A 23,015-nucleotide genomic window follows, 5' to 3' on the forward strand; every position below is an offset into this window, starting at 1 on the left:
GCCTCGGGAGGTGGGATACCAGAAGAGAATATAATGGCCAAAATGACTGTATATCATAGTCCTGGCTATGTCTGCAGTAATGTGAAAGAAGAGTTGCAAAAAAATAAAATAAAATTAGCCCCAAGTAAGACATAGGTTATTTTGTAATTAATTACTTTGTATTGATCTATACACCACTACCATATTTTGAAATGCACAGTATTCTTGAAAAAACTAGAAATGAAGGAATGTTGGAATGTTTTTATTTTAAAATACTGTTTATTAAGATCACAATAAGATACCATTTTACCTCCACTGGATTCCAAATATTTAAAATTCTGATAATGCCAAGTATGGCTCCATAGCTTCTTTCACATGCTACAGATGAGGGCAACAACTCTGGAAAAGCTTGCCACTTTTTTCTTAAAATCAAACATTTACCTCCTCTATACCCCAGTACTTCTATATCCAGGTATATACTCAACAGAAACTCTTGCACATGCATAAGAGAAGACACATAAAAGGATGTTTATAGCAGCACTGTTCATACTAACAAACACCAGAACGAATCCAAATGTCCAGCAATAGATAGTAGATAAAATAAACCAAGATACAGTCACTCGATGAATATGGAGGCAATGAAAATGAATACAATGTAACTGCAAGTAACCATACGAATTAATCTTATCAATACAACACTAAGTGACAGAAGTTCCAAAAGATAATACAAAGTCTGACATTCTTTTTGTAAATTAAAAAAAAAAAACAACTAAATACATGTTTGTGTACGTTTTAGGAAAAAAATAGTTATAATACAGTTATAATACAATGAGATAAAAAGAACAAGGATTATAAGATTCTGGGTGGTGGATCCTTAGGATAGGAGAGAAGAGGGGGGTGGACTGTTTGGGATAATGGGTAACAGGATTTGATGTGAGCTGTTGTTAGAGGCTCAGCTTTTGTTTTGGATAGTGACTTTGTGGGTGATCATTCCATTATTAAAAGTAATTAATTAACAAAACAAAAGTGGTTATGTCTGGGTGAATGATGAATGAAATGAATTAAAAATTATAATTAATCTGATTCTGAGCATCTGAGTTTCAAAATGTAAAATACAAAAAAAATCACGATGTTAGTTACATTTTCAAAATATATTTTCCTTTCATCCCCACATTCTTTTTTCAGGTAACACATTTCTAAATTTAAGCCAATTATTAATCAGAAAAAAGCATAATAAATAAAATGTTTTTCCTATGCTTCTAGACTTTTCAGACAATCTATGTTTTATTAGTAAGAATCATGTATGATATTTATTGGTGCATTCATTTAAACAATGCCATCCAAAAAACTAGAGAGAACACATAAGGAAAGTAAATTTAGTCCAACGTTTTCAATTTGATTTAATTTAAAATATCGGAAACAAAAATGAAGATAACATTTCACTAATCACATTTTAAATAATCTCATAAATTTATAAAGTTACTGATCCTCACTGTGTAAGTTCTATAATTGTTGAAATAAAACAACATCTGGGTCTTAGCATATTTTTCAGTTCACTTAAGATATATAAAAATACTGCAGAGAACATTGAGAAGGAGACAACATTCCATTAGGAGAACATGGCATTAAGAAGCTAATCTGAGCTACAGACTAAGAATTGTGAAGATTTATATGCAGCCTTTTAGAACTGTATTGTAATTGTTAGAACTGTAACAAAATGATCAGTGATCAACATTTTTATATTTTTAACTGAGAAAATTTAAAATTTTCTGTCCCAAGTGTCCATGAAACGTTGAACAAATGATAAAATCTGGTAGTTGTATTTGCTGAAAACACATCTAATCGTCATTACGACTTAACCAGGATATATGGTCTGACTCTTAATCCGACAGATCATACAGGCTTATAACGTAAGAAATTCATATATACCTGACTAGATAAAGAGTTCTTTTAGGTAGTGTTGTATTTATGACATCTGCATTCATCTACATATAGTCAGTCATCTCAGAAATGTATGTCACAATGATAGGTACTCTTCTGGATTAGTGAACAACGTGACTAAATACAGAAATAAGAAACTTAAAAAAAACTTCATTCAAACTGCTTTCTAAACAGGCAGTGCTGACCTCATTCCATGTACACTGGAGGTAATATAAAAAAAATTATTCTCCAATGACCATTACAGAATTAGTACACTTCCCCATTGCCAAGTTTATAATCAAGAAATAATGGAGAAATGACTCATGCACACAAAAGGCTTGCTATAATCCAAATGCCTAACAAGTTCTAAAGTATAAATGTTTATCTTACTACTCAGATATTTTTCTCAAGATTGCCTACAGAGCCAGTTTATGAGCCACCCTTGAATATCAGTCTCATTATTTTTTTTAATGTTTATTTTCAGTCTCATTACTTTAAAGTGACACCGTTACACACACTCATACATTCCTCACCCAGCTTTTTTTTTTTTTTACAGATAACAATGAAGGTGAAACTTGTAGGGTTAGTTATCATCATCCAGCAAACAAACTACAGCTGTATGGTGGTGGGAACACGATGGGCAGCTTGCAGACCTCCTTTGTGAAAGTTTGGTATCTATCTCATCTATGGCATGAGGTCCATGGATCTCGGAGTTCTTCAGGACCTAGTCCTGGATTCTGTTCTCTTTCCACTGGACATTCTCTACCTCATTTAATTCATCTCATATCATCCCACAGGTTTGGCTATTAACTCTTTGCTAGTGATGCCTAACTTATATCCACACTCCATTCCTCTTGGCTGAGCTCTAAATTCTAATTTCCACTATCTATTTAATGTTTCCATTTTGATATCCCATCAGTATTTCAAATTCTCATTATATCAACAATACTTTGGCTCTTCCTTCCTGAGCCAGCTTCTCATCTAGCCTTCATCTATTTGGTAGATGGCATACCTATCCCCCAAGGTGCTCACCTCCAGCTCCTTCACCTTTTATACTGCTCAGGTTTTTTTCAGTCGTAATTGAAAGCAAGCCAATTTGAACTAGCTAAATGCAAAAGGGAATTAATATGATTTGTGGAACTGGGAAAAATTCTGGAATAATTCCAATAGTCAAATAAAATGCTGTTAAAACCACAGAAGCTGGGAGATTCTATCACACAAGGATTTGTCTCAGCCTCTCTCCCTTTCTTCTCTCTCTTCATGGTTGCATCCTCTCCTACTTCCTTCTGCCTTTCTCCAAACAATCTTGAACAGACCACTGGCAGTTCTCATGGCATTACAACATTCTACTAAAGAAGGAGAGTCTTACCCTCTAGCTCCACTAGGAATATCCCACGAAAGGATTCTGATTGATCCAGCTTCAGCCATTTGTCAGTCATCGGCTCAATCACTATAGCTAAAAAGATAGGGCCCAGGGATTAATGATGTCCTTTGGAGGGGTAGAGTCTATATGAGAAGTATATGTAAGGAATATTCAATTCTAAGTCTACAGTATAACCTGAATAGATCCAGCTGTATGTCTCTACTTTAGCATCCTAGTTAGCCCCTTTCATATGTCTTCTCACTGGGCTACCTGCATCATTCTGGACCCACAGAAACCATTCATCATAGAATCATCAGGATGATCTTTAAGAACCTTCGTATGATTATTTGTCTCTTCTGTGTAAATACCTTTAATGACTTTCCACTGTTCCTAAAATAAAGCTCAAAATTTTTACTGAGACCTATAGGCACTTCCCTATTTTTTTAAGTTTACTTGTTTATTTTGAGAGAGAGAAAGTACGAGCGGGGTGGGGGGAGGTGGGGACAGAGAGGCACAGAGAGAATCCTAAGCGGGCTCTGCACTGTCAGTGCAAAGCCCAACATGCAGGGCTCAAACTCACAAACTGTGAGATCATAACCTGAGCGCAAACTAAGTGTCAGATGCTTAACTGACTGAACCACCCAGGGGCTTTTATGCCCCTGTCTAGTTTTATCTTCTTGTCTCTCTGGTCTCAGTTCAATTGCCAGCACCTCAGTATGGTCTTTCTATGTGACCCAGTCTCCATTACTCCACCAAGCAACCGTCTCTCCACAGTGTTTTTCTATGGTATCAACCTATTTTGTTTTCTTCATAGTAATTACTAATCTCTGAAATTATCTTGCTCATTTATTTGTGGTGGTTTTTTTTTTGCCTGTCTTCCACTTAACGAAAGTTCCATTAAAAGAGGTCATACATGGGACACCTGGATGGCTCAGTCAGATGAGTGTCCGACTCTTGACTTCTGCTCAGATCATGATCTCATGATTCATGAGATTGAGCCATGCATGGGGCTCCGCACTGAACGTGGAGCCTTCTTGAGATTCTCTCCCTCTGCGCATGTGCTCTCTCTCTTAAAAAAAAAGAGGTTGTGCTTGTCACAAATGAGTAATGAATGTATGAATGAATCTTCCACCATTCTCCCTGTTGTTCATCATGCTCCAGCCATACTTGCCTGTTCTTCCCAAACATCTACATAATTCTTACATCATTTCCCTTTACCTAAATCATCCCTCTCTTGTCAGACTTTTTTAAATTACATTTTTAAATGTTGTGAAGTGTAATATACATATAGTAAAGTGCCTAAACCACTTATATACAGTTTTCCGAACAATCATGAAGCCACCATCCAATTCAGGGAATAGAATAAAGCCAGTTTGCAACTTGTTCCTCTTTCCCCATGAGGTCTTCAAAACAGAAATTCAAGATCACCAGGATTGGAGGCAAATGTCCAAGAGCAGAAGTAGCCTTCACTTCAGGTTTCTCTTTCTTCCCCTTCAATTTCTATCTGGTGTGTGTGTGTGTGTGTGTGTGTGTGTGTGTGTGTGTGTGTGTGATTGTTTGTTGTCCTCTCTGACTGGGTTGGTTTCTTAATCTGAGTTCCCTCAAAAGCAAACTCTGAAACAAGGATTTAGAAGAAAGTAATTTATTTGGAGGTGAGACCAGAGTCACTGGCCTGGAGTAGGGATCTGATACAGGGAAAACAGGAAAGTCAAAGTTAATATAAGAATTATCGCTGTGGGTCACTAGGGCACAATCCTGCTGGGAACTCTCTGAAAGACTGTGAAACCTAAGTGTGTCTCACTAAGGCATGGTGAAGCTGGGATGTTTATTTATAAATTTTTGTCCCTGAAGCAAATAGCTCCAAGGTATTTGGCTTTAGGTACTTTGGGCAATCCCTGAGCACAGGTCAAGACACTCTGGTGTCTGGAGAACACCTTCAGGCAGAAAGACACCAAAGGTATGTGTGGCATTGACTACATTTGGCCTCAATAATTTAGCATGACATATTCCTCCCCCGCCCCATCCCATTCTTCAGCTTTTGGCTTAAATATCCCCTCCTGAGGTATAGATTGGGTCCCCCACTTTATTTGATCTCATAGATCTTTGTGTTTGTTTCTTTATAGCACTTACCACAAATGTAAGCATATAGTTACTTGTGTGATTTAATGTTTGTGTCCTCCAACATTTGCTACGTAAATGCCAGCAACATCAGCATTAAAAGGGAGTATATTAGAAATGCAGAATCTCAGCCTTCCCCTAGACACACTGATTTGGAATTTGCATACTAATGAGATCCCTAGGTGATTTGTATGCACATTAAAAGTTTGAGAAGCACAGCTCTGCTAGGCTATGTTTTCCTGGGGTGGTGATTGTGTCTCTCTTTCAAGCTCTTATCCCAGGTCCACAGTAGTGTAGCTGGTATATAATAAACACGTAAGGCATGACATTTGACTGAACACACACATACACAGCGCACACACATAGTACAAACAAATATGATAAATATGATAAAGTCCAGTGATTTAGCAAAAATGCAGTATGTTAGTAATTGAACACATAGGGTTTTCTAGCCTTTTTTTTTAAGAATAGGATAATTTTTCCACGGGGCCAGCTGTTCTAGGCTCATTGGCTAGTGTGTCTCCTAATAAATTGATCTGAAATACTGCTTTAGAAACTATTGTTAAGAAATTCTTGGCATGTCTGGGTGGCTCAGTCTGTTAAGCTTCTGACTGTTGTTGGCTCAGGTCATGATCTCACAGTTCATGAAGTCAAGCCCTGTGTTGAGCTCTGCACTGACAGCGTTGAGCCTGCTTGGGATTCTCTCTCTCCCTCTCTCTCTCTCTCTCTCTCTCTCTCTCTGCTCCTCCCCCACTTGTACATGTGCTCTCTCTCTCTCAAAATAAATAAATAAACTTTAAGAAATTCTTATTGTAACAACGTCAACAGCATTTTTATTTAGCGTATGCTGTGTTGCCTGATGCAACCCTAGTTTCATGCTATGATTTGGTCTTGGAGGATTTGTACAGTGGATGTGGCTGATCATCAGGGCATGCCTTAAGTCTGAAAGTGCACATTTTCTCTTAGAGCCTGTACAGTTTCCACTTCACAAAGCTGGAAGAGGGAGGGAAAAAAATCACAGCCGCTTAAATTCAAATCCTATTAGGCTTATCTGTTATCACTTTCTAAGTCCTGGGGATGATCTGCAGTGACCTTAGCATTTACCTTGTAGAGGTAGTGGGAACCTTGAAATTATTATTAGTCAGACTTAATATCTGGACTATTTTAAGGCCTATGATTCTGATAAATTCACACACCCCTGCCCAACAGATTCTAAATTGGCTTGTCTATTCCAGTACTGTGATTTATCCTTACTATTACACAGTATTTCAAATCCGATACATTCAGAAGATTTTGGTTTAACCTTCAGATTTAGCATCAGGAATTTTTATTTTAAAATAGCAGTGATTTAGGTAAGCCTACTCAATAAAATCAATGCCATATATCTTTTTGGTACACTACCTCTTTGTTTTATACCAAATTCACATAATATGACATGATTTATTATAGTGGGAAGAGAGGGAAAAGTGCTGCTTGCTATGCTATAGAGTACACATACATCTATCTGTGAAAACTGAAGATCATTATTACTGTATTTTTGCTAAATTACCCCTTTTGTGAATGGTCTTACTGTGGATTTGATTTTGCAGTTACCGACAGGTTGGAATATTTTGTACCAACTGTCTCTCATTACCTCATAGTTAGCATAGGAATTCACAGTTTTAAATGTATTTGTGAATATGCCATTGTTTAATCACAGCCCTTCCACACACACTGTGTGAGCCGGCGTGTGCTAACTGGAAATCTCACTGGGAAATCCTCCGGAGACATACAGTTTTCCTGGTTTTCTATTGACAAGGTCACCCTGAGTCATAAGAGATGGAGGTAGAGAGCAAGAAAGGAGCTTAGAAACACACGGCCTGGTACAACCTGGGGTATCTTGAACTACTGCAGCTTTCTTGGCATGGTATCTAAATGTATATTCAGGATGAGGTGGGGAGATACGGCGTCGAGTGTGGTGTGCCTCTTGTGTGCTTTGGGTCTTCTGCTCAGTGGCATGGAAAACCAGCACAAACACGCAGGGGTGGGGATAGGCTGTAAGAATCCCTCCTCACTCACTCCTAGACCCTCCTTGAGGAATAGCAGGACTGTGGAGAAAGCTGATTTCAGCACAAAGAAGGCTTCGCCAGCAGAGCAGGAAATCCTCTTTCCCTCTCTGTATTGACAGAATTCAGAAAAGGCTCTGCCAGGTCTCCTTTGTTAAGTGACAGATGCACACACTGAGATTCTGCTACACCTAGCAATCTCAACCCAGGAGTGAGAGGGCAATTCCCCTGGTCCTTCTCTGACTCTCTCTTCATGACACTAAATAAGCTCCATCTTATCCCTCTTTGACGATGAGGGATAAGAATTCAATTTGCTGGCCTCTTAGAATAAACAACCTTTACCTTTGCTACTTCTCAGCCTTGAATGGACTCTTTCCCAGTCTTCATTCTCCAGATCGTCTCCACCTGGGAAGCCACACACACACACACACACGCACATGTCAACAGGGAATAGTGTAATATGTTTATTGTTGAGAGTTTGTTCATGTTCAGGAAATTTGTTCCCTACAATTTTTAAAACTGTTAAAGAGAATACTCTGGGTTCTCAAAAGAGCCCAGAAATATGAGGGGCATGTCAGAGGCCAATACCCTCTGTATATTTTAAGTCACTGGCATCCCCATCGGTATTAATAATTAAGGAATTGGAGGATTTAGGGGAAAATCGAGTGATGAAAGAGGATGAAATTATCTCATGTCCAGCCTGGGAAGGCTTAATGAAAACAAAATGGTAAATGAAGAAAGGCCAAATGAAATTTATGAAATTGCTTAATTATTTTTTCATTTTACTTCACAGCCAATGTTAAAACTGGTATTTGAGAATATGGTCAACAATATTGTAACAACTTTGTATAGTGACATATGGTAACTGGACTTACTGTGGTGACCATTTTGTAACATATATATAAATATTGAGTCGCTGTGGTGTATACCTGAAACAGATACAATATTGTATGTCAATCATTCTTCAATAAAAAAAGAAAAACCTGATATTTAGGCTTTTAGAAACACTGGGAATACTTTAGTCCATCTGGATAAAAATTCAGGGTGGTGATAAAGTTAGCATGGATTTATTATCAAACTCTCCAACTTCTCCCCTCTGGCTCCTGGCTGAAACACTTGGCTTTAGAGGTGTTATCATCGAAGGAATCTGTCAGCTGAGATGCCACCACTGTGCCTGGCAGTACCCAGTAGGTGTCCAATGAACACTTCAATTTTTTTTAATTGGTGGTAAAAAACACGTAAGATTTACCATCGTAACCACTTTTCAGAATTTGGTTTAGTAGTGTTAAGTATATTCATGTTGCTACACACCATTGGTGGTAATATAAAATTGTACAGCTACTATGTAAAACAGTATGGAGGTTCCTCAAAAAAGTAAGAAGAAAATTATCATATAATTGAGCACTTTGTAATCTGAGTATGAGTAAAACTCTGACTTAACTGCCAAAATAGAATACTTTTTGTGGCCTGTAGTGTAGCATTCCCCAAAGCATGAGATTAGAGAGAGAAAGCTTCTAGTCACCCAGGCGTAAGTCAGTGGCATTATCTTCTCCATCTCCGATATCGAATTCAACATCAAATCCATTTATATATTCCCTTTCATTTTCTCTTCATTTTCTCTTCAGTCACATGAGATTGACTATCAAATTCCTGCTCATGGAGACAATGTGTGTGAGGTACCTAAAGCATCAAGGACAATGGAACTGAAAATTCATCCATTTATTCAACCTATATCATTAAGCATCTTCCACATCCTTGACACTGAGCCCCATACTGGGAATACAGTGATAAATAGAAATACCTCTATGCTTTAAAGGAATCTATGATCTTGTGAAAGACAATAAGTAAGTTCACAGATGGATAGCAACCAAGTGTGGCAAGCACTATGAAGGAAAGTATGAGGGAGCTAGAAGAGGATTCAGAGAGCATACACTTAGACTCGCTGGTCCTGGGAAGGGGAGGATGCATCATTTAAGCAGAATTTCAAGGCTGGGTAGCTGTTGTACAAGTAGAAACAGGATTGGGGCACCTGGGTGGCTCAATCGGTTAAGCATCTGACTTCGGCTCAGATCATGATCTCACAGTCAGTGAGTTCGAGCCCCGCGTCGGGCTCTGTGCTGACAGCTCGGAGCCTGGGGCCTGCTTCAGATCGTGTGTCTCCCTCTCTCTGACCCTCCCCCATTCATGCTCTGTCTCGAAAATAAATAAACATTTTAAAAATTTAAAAAAAAGTAGAAACAGGATCAAATCCTACTGAAGGAGTAAGAATGGTAGCTTGAGATCTAGTTTGTGAACCACTAGAAAGGGAATGTTAGGGCTCCCTTTTCAGGGGTTTTGGATGGTGAGAACACTGTAGACAGCAACCTGCTTTTCAGTTTTAAATGGATATCACCTCTGGTCAATTGAGCCCTGAGTTCTATCAGAAGCGTGAACTACAGTCACAGTTATTTACATGGGTTTTCCAACATCAAAGGCATCCTGCCTTTAGACTGAGGTTTCGTCATTTCATGCCCAAATTACATATTTCAAGTTAAGATCCTTCTCCAAAGGAGAAACCAGAGATAGTCTTGAATTCTTCTCTTTCTCTCTTCCATGAGTAACTGGCCACTCTTTGCTGTGGCTCCACCTTGTCAAGAGACACGTCTCTTGAATGTACCTGTTGTGGCCTTTCTGCTCCTACCACCTCTGCCTTAAGTCACTTAAGCCTCTTATAATTGCCTCCAAATCAGCCTCTTGCAACTCTCCACTGCCCCTCCCACCCTGCACACTCTGCCCTCCACACCACCTCCACGGGATTATAAAGCACATATCCACTTAGGACACCCTCCTCTTCCTTTCTCTCCCCACTCTTGCTTCCAATTTAAAAAACTTACACATGGCTTCTCATTCCCTCTCACGGCACTGTTAGAGTAGGCAGTTACTTAGGTTCTAACAGGATGCCTAGAAGCCAACAAAGAGAAAGTCATGGCTAGGTGTGAGGAAAGTCAGAGGCCTGTCCTGGCAGCAATCCAAAACAAAGTCAGAAGAAGCCAGATCAAACCAGACAGGCCCAAGATGGCTAACAAACTAGGCCAGAAACCCCTGACCAAGTAAGTAGGAAAAGGCATGAAACCCTGCTTCCAAGAAAACCCTGACCCAAGTAATGATATTCCACTCATTTGTTAACAACTATCAATAAAAGAGACCACACCCCAGGACATGCAGCTAGCTCTCTATTGAACTCGCCTGTTCTCACATCTCTACGGTATACTTTTGCTTTAATAAACTTTCCCACTTATGTCACTCGTCCACTGCGTCGTGTCTGTCCTTGAGTTCTTTGTGGTGATGATTCCAAGAGCCTTCTGCAACATCTTAGGGATGGACTAGGTGGAGGCTTCAGGGCCCAGGGTCTCCCCAGTTCACCTGGCAACAGAACTAGAAACCTTTGCTCTATGAACGTACCACCTTGTATTATTTGCTATTGTTTCCTGTGTCATAGTCCTGGTTCCCTAACTACACTTCTTAAACTATTGTACTTTGTAGTGGGACTATATCAGTATCTTCCAGAGCAACCAGAATAGCAAAAAGCAGATTGTTTGATAATAATAAATGAAGTCCATGGGTGTCCTGTTTTATTGCTAGAGGCCAGTTGAAACCACAACTTACTTTTCCATAGTTAAAATAATAAACCTATGCTTTATTTGACCAATCAGAATGTCTGGTTGCCTGTGAAAGCTAGCTTTCTTCGCTTTGGGGCCCTGGTCTCTACATCCTGGAGGTCATTTTTGCAAGGGCATTTTGCGAGTGTGCAACCCACTTTAAATCATCCATTCATTACATCAGACACTGCTCACACAGTTTAGCGCACTGATGTGCTCTCCTTTCAAAGCAGTTGGAGAGAAAATAGGGCCAAGGTGCAAATCTTTTAGTTCCTTAAGTATAAAGTGGACAAGTTAAGCATGCTTACAGGTTTAAATTGTGTATGCTTTCAAAGGAATTCAAGTGGAATTCCTTCTTATTAGTACTGGACACAAGAAGAAAGGTCTGGAAAACACACCCTCTATTGACATGATGAGAGAGAATTGCTTTCTTCCGTCTTTCCATTAACCTACTCTGAGAGCTTAATTCCAAGCCTGTAAAGCTTTTGGTGAATTTCCATGCTGTCTTGAATAGTCATAGGGGTATGTTGCACTAATACCTCTTATTAATTTCAAATATTCTGAAGTCTTAAATGAAGATAGCGAAATACTAGAAACAACCGAAATTGGCAACAACTATCTCCACCTGAGCCTCATTAGGATAACAATCAAGAAGCTCCTTGTTGAGATTTGGCTTGGTCTCCATTTCACCAGCAGGAAATTCCCTTTGATTTGTAGATGGACCACCTCTTCTCAGGAAATTGCTTCAGCTTCTTCTCATCAAAAATACAAGGGATGTAAGCAATGTTTTGGGTTTTTTTTTTTTGTATTATGTTGAAATCTAATTTCTTTTAACTGCTATTTAACTTGTTTAAAATTAAAATTACCAGAGGTTCTAATGCATTAGCTACACGAGAAAGAAATAGTTATTACTGGTCGACAGTTATATTCATCTAGTATTTTAAAAATCGACTTGGAAAAACTTTTAATAAGATAAATCTTTTCATCCCTTTCCAACTATAGTGAAACTCTCCACTAATCTCCTTTCCTGGAAAGCTAGACTTTCCACAATAGGGAGTTGTCTCATTCCATGTACTTCAGGCCCCTTGCTGCCTATTGTGATCTTGGTTTTCCTGATCTACATCTGTCACCTTTCTACCACCTACCCACATTGTTTCTCCAAAAGGAATTACTTCATTGATTTTTGGCTGTAATATTTACTCACCTTGAATAGAAAATGTCAGTATAGCAGAAAGGACTTGTCTGATATTTAGAATTTTTGTAAGAATCGGTCATATTTTTTCTGAATTAAAAAAATTTCATCTTTGAAATTTCAGAGTGCCTGTCTTACTCAACACAAAGTGAGGTTAAATCTCACAATTATTGCTACATACCACATTATAAAGACATGTTTTTAAAACACCTTCTGGGGCACTAAGGGTGACTCAGTTGAGTGTCCAACTCTTGATTTCGGCTCACGTCATGATCCCAGGGATGTGGGATCAAACCCTGCAATGGGCTCCATGCTGAGTGTGGAGCCTGCTTAAGATTCTCTCTCTCTCCCTCTCCCTCTCTCTCTCTCTCTCCTTCTACCCCTTCTCCACTTGCACTCTCTCTTTAAAAAAAATAAAAAAATAAGTAAAATGCCTTCTAATTTGCATGCTCTTACCAGTTGTGCTTGTCTCCTTTGTCTACACATGTAAATGAGTCTTTATTGTTTTAAATGAATCAACTGAGAGCCTAAGAAAGTTAACTAAGGAGGCCTACTGGTTTGGAAAATGAAAATCAATTATTATATTTATATACATTGATTTTTTGTCTATTTTTTTGTTTATTTTATTTATTTATTTTGAGAGAGAGAGAGAGAGAGAGAGAGAGAAAGCAGAAGAGAGGCAGAGAGAGAGGGAGAGAGAAAATCCCAAACAGGCTCTGCACTGCCCCATGTAGAGCTTGAATTCACAAACTGTGAGATCATGACCTGAGCCAAAATCAAGAGTCAGACACTTAACTGACTGAGCCACCCAGGTGCCCCTATATACACTGATTTTTGTTTAATTTTTATTTATTTGAGAGAGAGAGAGAGAGACACATACATACAGACAGGGCATGAGCAGGGGAGGGGCAGAGAGATAGTGTCACAGAATCTGAAGCAGGCTCCAGGCTCTGAGCTGTCAGCACAGAGCCTGACACAGGGTTTGAACTCATGAGTTGTGAGATCATGACCTGAGCCAAAGTCAGACTCTCAACCAACTGAGCCACCCAGGCGCCCCTATATACACTGATTTTTAATGGCACTTGATCAAAATTCCCAAGTGTTCATTCCAAGAAGTTCTTACATGATCATTGTCCTAAATCTTTCTTGGCTTTACTCTTTTGTTAAACTTACAGTGTTACTATATCCATTTATATTCCTTTTAAATTCTGTTTTGAATATGATTAATAATCATCATTGAAGTGTATTATGAGAGATGGGGGAGGTGGTGGGGGGCATCAGATAGGGAAAGATGTCAAGATAGAAGGAAGGGAGCAAGGGTGGGAAGCTTCTGCTTGTTCATCTCCATTTCCCAACAGAGTAGAGAGATGGAGTCGATGGAGTAGGGCTTCCTTCTTACCACCATTTCCATGCCTCCACCATTGGGGAAACTCAACCATAACCATAGCTTATTACAGAATCGCCAGGAGAAGTTCGAGGAGTCCCGTATGAAAAGGAATCAACGTGGTTGCTGTTGACACCTGTCCCAATGTTGGGGCCTGGACTAGGTTTTCCCTGACCATGCACTTGGAAAAGTATCCCAGAAATGTGTGGTGTTGGGCACTGCCAGTATGCATAGCATGTGCTAGAAGGGGGGGGGGGGGCATAAAGATGGATTTGGTGAGAAGGCTATCGAAGAAGGGTGGCAATTCTCCAACCCTCTTCTTTTTTCTGGAAGAGTTGAGTAAATCATTTTTTGCAGTGTAAAAATAAAAGAGGGAAAATTCTTTTCAGCAAATAACATGTTACAATTCATTTGATGTTCCTATTATAAAATAAGCAGTTTGACTAAACAAAATCTGAGACTAAAGTAGCTTATGATGGTGATTTTTTTTTAACTTATGTTGACAGAAAGCTATTTTTAAAACACTGAAAACTCAAGTACTGCTTTTGTCTGAATTAACAAATTATTGTTCAAATTTTTTAAAAGGCTTTTTTATTACATTTATGAGTGCTTCCAACAGGTAGGAGATTTTGCAAATGAACAGGGAAACAAACACAAAGAATGTTACATGGATCATTTCTTTTCTAATAGTTGTATCTGAGAAATGAAATTTGACTATTGACTGTGGGTGGTGAGTGTTGCCATAGCAACCTATTCCTTAGCTGAAACTGGAGGGTGATCATGGTGACAAGGGTAAAAGTCAGGAAACTGACTCGTTGAGATATATTTTGGGGCAATATGAGATAATAGATATCTTCATTCAAGGTATGTGAGGGAAAGAAGTTCTGGGGGAGTCAAAGATCTTAGGTGAGAGGTGCAATGCTGTGTTTTAGTTCAAGCACTTGATCATTATGGGATATGTTTAGTTCAAGCACTTGACCATTATGGGATATGGCTCACACAGTGACAATTTCTGCATTAAGTGGCTGAGCTATACTAGCTGAGAAAGTGAGAAGGAATTAAGACTATTTTCCCACACATAATAACAGGAGCCCACCCCTATTTCATCAGGTGCTCTCTTGAATACTTGGCACATATTATTCTTTACAATCTTTGCAAGAAAACACAAGGAGGTGGTAGTATTGTTCTCTCTCTTTATAGATGTGGCAACTGAGGCACAGGGAAGTTAAATAATTTTCTTAAGGTCATGTAACTGGTAAGTGGCAAATAGGAATTAAACCCAATCTATCTCTGAATCTGTGCTGGTCTCACGCTACGCTGCCACTCAGCTTGACAAAAGCAGCATGGTATGAATGAGGGGAATACAACAGTTTTTGTAAGAAGTTTTTACTTTGCATTTCCTCAGAACTTAAAGATCATCTTGAATGGAGGGAAGATCCTAGTAGCAAAACCCTCGAGTGGAACAAATATTAAGGTACTTCTCCCTAGTAGAAATTTTATTTTTTTTAAGTTTATTTTGAAAGAGAGAGCATGAGCGGGGGGAGGAGCAGATAGGGAGAGAGAGAATCCCAAGCAGGTTCTGTGCTGTCAGGGCAGAGTGTGATGCGGCGCTTGAATCCACACAATGATCTCTCAAGAGACAGCCCAAATCAAGAGTCAGATGCGTAACTGACTGAACCATCCAGGCGCCACCTTACTGGAAATTTTAAAAAGAAAAAGGGTATAGGAGAAGGCTAGTCAGAGACTATTGGCTTGAAACTATTTCAGCTCTTAAAATATGTCAGTAGAACCCTTTCTACTGTTAGGCAGAAAGAAGGTCAGGAGCTGCAGTGCCCCGAGTTCATGGTCAACCTCCAGGTGGCAAAGGCGAACCACTTTTTTTTTTAAGGCAAACCTTGTGCTTTAGTTGCCTTGTCTTTCAAAAATGAGAAATAACACTGAGGTGTCGTGAAAATCCAGTGATGCAATGAATGTGAAAATGGCTCATAAACTCAACAGGACAAAACAAATATAAAGGGAGTATTATTAGAGTTAATGACCATCAACATTAATTTCAGCTTTTCTTGGCCTTGATAATCCATGTGTTTGTATTTGCTTTATCTAGGAAGGATGGTTCTGAAAGGCAAACAATTCTGGCTGGAAGGCTATTCAGACAGAGTAGAGAGAAAGAAATCTGTTTTAAAATGGCTTTTCAGGATTTGTAGCTTTTTATAATAAGAGCTAACAAGTCCTGACAGTTCGCCACTTGCCAGGCACTGTTCTAAGCACTTTTTGCCTGCTTTCATTCATTTATATTATGCAATAGCCCTATGCACTAGGTACCATTTCTATTTCCCTACCACTTATAGATGAGGACACTGGAGAAGTTAAGTAAAAAACTTACTCAACGTTGCCAAGATAGTAAGTTTCAAATCCAGGTCTTTAAACCTGACACTGGACTTCAAAGTCAATGCTTTTACTGGCTATACTGTACTATCTCTATATTACATATTGCTATCATATTAAAAATAAAGTGTCACATACCAGCACATGCATGCACAGATTATTTTTAGCTGTTTGTTTTCAGTCAAAAAAAAATGACTCTTTAAGCTGAGTGATACACGTTTTAACTACTGAGAGAAGTGGAGAGCATTAAGTTTTGATAAAATGCCGAATTTTAAAAATATCAGTTATTTCTCAGATGAACAGCTTTATAAAAATGACAGTGAAAAGGAAAGAGTTAACTTCTAGCTAAGATGCCCACATTATGCCATCATCCATTCAACTGTATGAGGCAGCAGCTCTGGGTACCAAATGCTCCCAGGAATGAAAGATGCCTGTGTTAGTATGCCTGCTCTCTGGAAGCTTTCAGTCTGTGGAGATAAGATGTGTGCATGGAAGGACATGGTAGCATATGGGAAGTTCAAACAAAATGGTAAAAGCCTTCAGGAGAATGTCAGTACTTCTGCTGTGGTTGGGGGTAGGGCATGATCATGACTTGGCTTTCCCATCCCTTTTGGTTATAAGTAACATTCTTATTTGTTCTGTTATACATTCCTTTAACACCATCATCAATACGTGTTACAGGTTACTAACTTACTCATGCATTCTGCCTCTGTCTCACAAGACCTATTTAGTTATTATCTATACTTAAGATAGGCCGTGAGTTTTGCCTGCGTGTTGTAAGCCACAAAATTACTATCTATGGTTAACACTTCTTATGCATTTCATCCATCTCGTTTTGTAGTTTTTATAGCAGAATTGAATATTCTCAAATAATATAGCAAACATATTAGATGTGATGTGATAGGATCTGACTTTGGACAATTTACATAACTTCTCAAGACCCAATTTCCTCAACTTGTAAAATAGAATAATAGTACTCCTAGGGCTATAACAAATTCAGATAATACATACAAGTAAGGACCTAATCAATTGTACCTATTATTTTTGACTGCCATTTTAAAAGGATATTAGTGAGAAACATTAAGAATATAGGATAATTTTTTTTGGAAAAAATGAGTGCTCCTCTACAGGTCATAGCATTGAGGTTAATAGAGTGTAAGCTAACAGTATGGAGGGAAAGACCTCGGCTGACTGTGGGAAAAGGCAGTGGTAGGAGTCTGAAAGACTGTATCTAAAGCTGGAATTTTGGGTAGGCTTCACTTAGATGCCACCTTCTACATGATTCCATTCATCTATAGCCCTAGAACAAGATGACTAGACTTAATACCTTTATTTTTTTCACCAGAAGCTATACTTTTGGGACAGTACCAGGATTTGCTTAAATGTGATCCAGATTCATGATAAATCTCCTTAATAATAAAGGGAATAGTAAGGGCAATCCATAATCATTTGGATATTATTTTAATCCTAGGAGGCCTAGAAATGAGTCAGATGGCAGGGTTTTTTAAAAAAATTTTTTTTTAATGTTTATTTTTGAGACAGAGAGAGACAGAGCATGAACAGGGGAGGGGCAGAGAGAGAGGGAGACACAGAATCTGAAACAGGCTCCAGGCTCTGAGCTGTCAGCACAGAGCCCGACGTGGGGCTCGAACTCACGGACTGTGAGATCATGACCTGAGCCGAAGTCGGATGCTTAACCGACTGAGCCACCCAGGCGCCCCCAGATGGCAGTTTTTTTCAGGTATCGTGAAATTTTTATTGAGGACAAACAATTGGAAAAATAAATTAATTCACAAAATCCTCTTGCTAATTATCATTTGAACAAAAATTCATTTTCAAAAATTACCCACAAGCTTATGCACAAACTTAAAGTCATTTGTAGTTTAATCAAAATAGTTCATTTGCAGATGCCTGAAAAAAAAATCTTAAGGTCATAGATATATTGATTCCTTTGGAAGCCTAGAATGAAATTTAATCTTGACTTGAAATTCATTTCCATTCTCTCCCACCAGGTTCCGTCTACCCATTACAATTCAGTCTTGCTGGTTTAGTCATGTGAGGCGGATGGAAGACAACAGGATATCTAGGCAGATGCAGGGTGGTGTGAGCTGAAGGGCACAGACATGCTGGAGGCAATGCAAAAACATTCTGAGGGCACAATTATTGAAACACATTTGAATCAAGGGAAGAAATGTGCATATTGTCACGGCCCCATTGTATAGGTCAAGGAAACTATTGACATAGAGGAGTGGCACTTCAACAAGGACATCTTGTTTTCTGGGACGAAAGGGACAAAGACACAACAAGTTATACCAGAGAAAAAACTCTAATTGCAATATGTAGAGATGATAACTTGATTTTTTCTAGAAGCACCATAGTTAAGATAATTTAAATATGAGAAAGGGCTTTCTAACTATACGCTCTGCTGTTTATGAAGGAGAAATGACATAAACAGATCCTTACTTTCACCAACATGGAAATAATTAAATGATAGTCAAAGGAACAGCCACAGAATGAATACTCTTACAGTAAACATTTATTTTATCCATTTTCAAGTATTTTCAAAATATATTTATTTGGGAAAGTATAAACACAAGTTACATCCTGCTTCCTGAAATATCTGGTTAAATAAAGAAGATACATGAAGACTTCTTTAATAAGTACTTTGCCTTGCTTTTACAAAATAGGAGGTAGTTTAACATGCACTTGTGGAAAATAGAAGTCCTTGGTGTAAACAGTGAACAATCTTCTTTAGTCTAAGGATGAATTATGGTATTTTTTGGACACAATTTCAGGAGTGTCATTTATATCCAAATGATAAATATGCAGATGACAGACCTGTTCCTGGTTTCCCCTCTTTGAGTGGCTGAATTTCCCAAATCAAATTATTTCTTGAAGCATAGATATGGTTTGACAAGGTAACATGAAGGGGCAATGGGAGAGATTATTGGACATTAAAATTTCCCTGCAAAATCTGGATAATATATGGGGACCACATCTTGTCCTTTTAATTTTCTATTTTTATCAAGTTATACATGTACATGACTTAGCATCAAACAGCATAACAAGGCCTGGCACTAAAACAGTCCTCCCCTGACCACTGCTCCCTATTCACTTCCTACTCCCCATGTATTTGTATTTTGAAATTGACCTCCACACCTTTAGATAACATGTTTATATTTTAACTTCTTGACGTTCCATTTTTAGACTGAAGAAACATACGGGCTTAATTCTTTTTCAGTCACCACCACATTCATACTTCCCTCCCTGATTCTAATCTGCCAACATCGTTCTGTTTTTTAAATACATTTTTAATTTAGAATAATTTTAGATTTACAGAAAAGTTGCAAGGATAGTACAGAAAGCTTGAGCGTACCCTGTACCCAGTTTCCCATATTATCAAATCTCCTCTTTGTTCATTAAACACACCGTTGTCCTATTCTTTCTTTCTTCAAGAGGTCTAAAAGTGCTCCAGTGTAGATTCATCTCTGGGGCTGCTGAGCTCTGGAGTCGTGGGAACTGCAGTCACCTTTGTCTCTTGTGCTGTTTCCTTGCTTCCTGGACCCTTTGTCTCTCTCTCTCTCTCTCTCTCTTTCTCTCTCTCCCTCTCTCTCTGTCTCTCATCTCTCATTTTTGTTTGTTTACTCCCCTCATTTCCGTAGAGTATATCCTCCAAGGAGACTTTGCATGTCTGACAATGACTTTATTTGACTCTTGTGTTTAGTGGATATTTGTTGGGTCAGGAATTTTAGAAGGCAGTAATTTTTCCTTAGTATCGTGAGGCATTACTTGATTGTTTTCTATATTCCAGTGTTGTCCTTATGATATCCCATTCTGTTTTATATCCAAGCCATTCTTCTTCTTAAATTCTTTTATGAAACTTGTTTTTTCTTTCTTGATACTTGAAAAATCTTCCTTGTCTCCAAGCTGTCTTCTAAAATCTCTGCTCTCTTCTCTGAATACTACAAGAATGTTGTCTGCTCTTTTGGATTTAAGAGCAATGCACTGAACAGTGTCTTGAAAGCTCTGTGTGCAAATGTGAGTCTATTGTCTAAGGGCCTTTCTACAGAATCTCCAGTGACAGCCAGAGTTACGTGCTCTTTCCTCTTGGCTGTTAGACTAGACTCTGGGAGTCCTCCAAGAAGCTGCTTCTAATTTCCTGCCTGTAGAACAAAAGCCTGGCTGCACATCCCCTATTTTAATGTCCAGTTCTTGAGTCTAGAGATGATATATTTTATATTTTGCAGAGACTAACACTCCTGAGATGAGGAAGGAGCTGTCATTCAGCTGTACTGAGAAGGGGAGAGTCCCTGAGAATCTAACTGCTTTTTAAAAAGAATTTCAGTTAGGGGCACCTGGGTGGTTCAGTCAGTTGAGCATCCAGCTTCCGCTCAGGTCATGATCGCACAGTCCAAGAGTTCAAGCCCCGCCTAGGGATCTGTGCTGATAGGTTAGAGCCCAGAGCCTGCTTCCGGTTCTCTATCTCCCTCTCTCTCTGCCCTTCCCCTGCTTGCACTCTGTCTCTGTCTCTCTCTCTCTCAAAAATAAATAAGCATTAAAAAAAATTAAAAGACTTTCTGGTATAATTTAGTTTTTAGTCCCAATCTTCCCTCAGAGGTTAGTAGCATCATTAATTTTTCAAGGTTTTTAAATTTATTTTGAGAGCGAGAGAGCACGCCTGAGTACACGAGTTAGGAAGGAGCAGAGAGAGAGAGAGGGAGAGAGAGAGAATCCCAAGCAGGTTCTGTGCTGTCAGCACAGAGCCTAACATGGGGCTCGATCCCACAAACTGTGAGATCATGACCTGAGCTGAAATCAGGAGTCTGATGCACTGAGCCCCCAGGCACCCCAGTGGCATCATTAATTTGAATCTTCTGAGGATTCTTCGGTATAAATTTAAGTTGCTCCTCAGAGGCCCACTGCCAATTTAGGATTTAACTTTCTAATCTAGGTACTTTCCAGTATCCAAAAATTTGCCACCATTGTACTCTCTTTAGTTATCTTTGTCCTTGTTTTGCTACTTAAAAAAAATCCCTTTACCGCAGTGTTTATATGATTTGAGCAAGGACTAGAAGCTAATGCATATGGTCAACCCACCACTTTAATAGGCGTAACTCTGTCATTAACCCAGTTAGAGAAAATGTATTAGAAAGGAAAACAAATCACTTTTCCAGCACATTGCCTCTTATTTGATGGGACATCAGGACAGAAATTGCACTAAATGAAGAATATTTAATGATTGTAGATTTGCCTGAGACCTCTAACTGGACTATTTGAAATTCATAAAACTTTCCTAATTGTTTAAATTTCAGTTTGAGTGTTCTGAGTCAAAGCACAGAGTTTCTAAGAGGAAAGCAGTTTACATCATGCTCCAAAACACTCTCAGTGTTTACTGGAAAATATTTTTTTTCCTTAAGGAGAGAAGGTTAAGACTCCAGGAAGCTTATCTTGGTACTCTCAGATCAAAACTGTTCACACAAAGACTGAATAAACACATTGGTTCATGATGACGCAAAGGTTCTGATATGATACTTAGGAAAATACCAATCTTGGAACAAAGTAATTTGGGAAAGAATTAAGGATATCCTTAGGAAATAACTTTTTCACTGCATATGTAGGAGTGTTCTAACTAAGCATGTGCTGGTGTAAATTGTATAACTGAAACTGTTACAAGTTTCTTGAATAATCATCTTGGGATACTGTCTTGGGCTATCATGTCAATGTGAGTATAAGTTGTTTTCAAAATCATCAGAGTATATATTGATTTATGATACAAGGCCCAAATTTATGCTTGTATTAAGTTAAGCAGTACCTGGATTGTTCCTTTAGATTTTTTATATCAAAACAATGTGTAACAATGGGATGAATGAGATGAGCTTTTAGTCTTTGGAGATTTTTCTGCGCAGGATTTTTTTATGCTTTTTTCTCCTTGAAAAAATGGCAGCATGGCCCATCTTAAAATAATCATGCTCTGCTTTAAATACCTGTCCCTGGGAAAATGAGACCTACAAATAGAAATGGTAATAGAAACAGCTTTTTAGAAGGGCAATTATGCAAGAGTTCCAAAGTGTTCATGTCCTCTAATTTTTATTTCAAGGAATTTTTCCTTGCCTTGGATGACAGCCTTTCTAAGTGCATCCTGCATGAGAGATTACACTCTTTGTTACAGGAATCTAAGACCATAAAACTCCCGAATGAGGCTGTGCCTCTCTTCACAATTTTTAAGGTGCATACCTGCTCTATGACAGTCTTCTACAGATAGGAAACAAAAAACTAAAAAGGAGAGAGACAGGTTTTTTTTAACGTTTATTTTTATTTTTGAGACAGAGAGAGACAGAGCATGAATGGGGAAGGGTCAGAGAGAGAGGGAGACACAGAATCTGAAACAGGCCCCAGGCTCTGAGCTGTCAGCGCAGAGCCCAACGCGGGGCTCGAACTCATGAACTGAGAGATCATGACCTGAGCCAAAGTCGTACACTCAAGCGACTGAGCCACCCAGGCACCTCAAGAGAGAGATGTTTTTAGAAAAGGCAAGATGTGCAAGCATTTTATGAGGCTAATTTTTATGACAAACGTTAGGTGAAGAGTTCCTTGTTAAAAACCATGAGCAAGAGAGGCACCTGGGTAGCTCAGTCGGTTGTGTCTGACTCTTGATTTCGGCTCAGGTCATGATCTCACAGTTCCTGAGATTGAGCCCCACATTGGGCTCCACGCTGACAGTGTGGAGCCTGCTTGAGATTCTCTCCTCTTTCTCTGCTCCTCCTTGCTCATTCTCTCTCTCTCTCTCTCTCTCTCTCTCTCTCTCTCTCTCTCAAACATATATTTAAAAAAACAACAACATGGGCAAGAGAACTTGTTTGGAGCAGAAATCAGGAACCACTCTGTCCTGGAAAATACTAGAAAACTCTAAGTCCATTGTTTGGATTTTACTCTGTGACTTCTGCTGCAAATGGCCACCACAATGTATTGTTAAGTCAGGTTTTTAAGGCCT

Source organism: Prionailurus viverrinus, chromosome B3 (assembly GCF_022837055.1).
Source record: "Prionailurus viverrinus isolate Anna chromosome B3, UM_Priviv_1.0, whole genome shotgun sequence".
Classification (NCBI taxonomy): domain Eukaryota; kingdom Metazoa; phylum Chordata; class Mammalia; order Carnivora; family Felidae; genus Prionailurus; species Prionailurus viverrinus.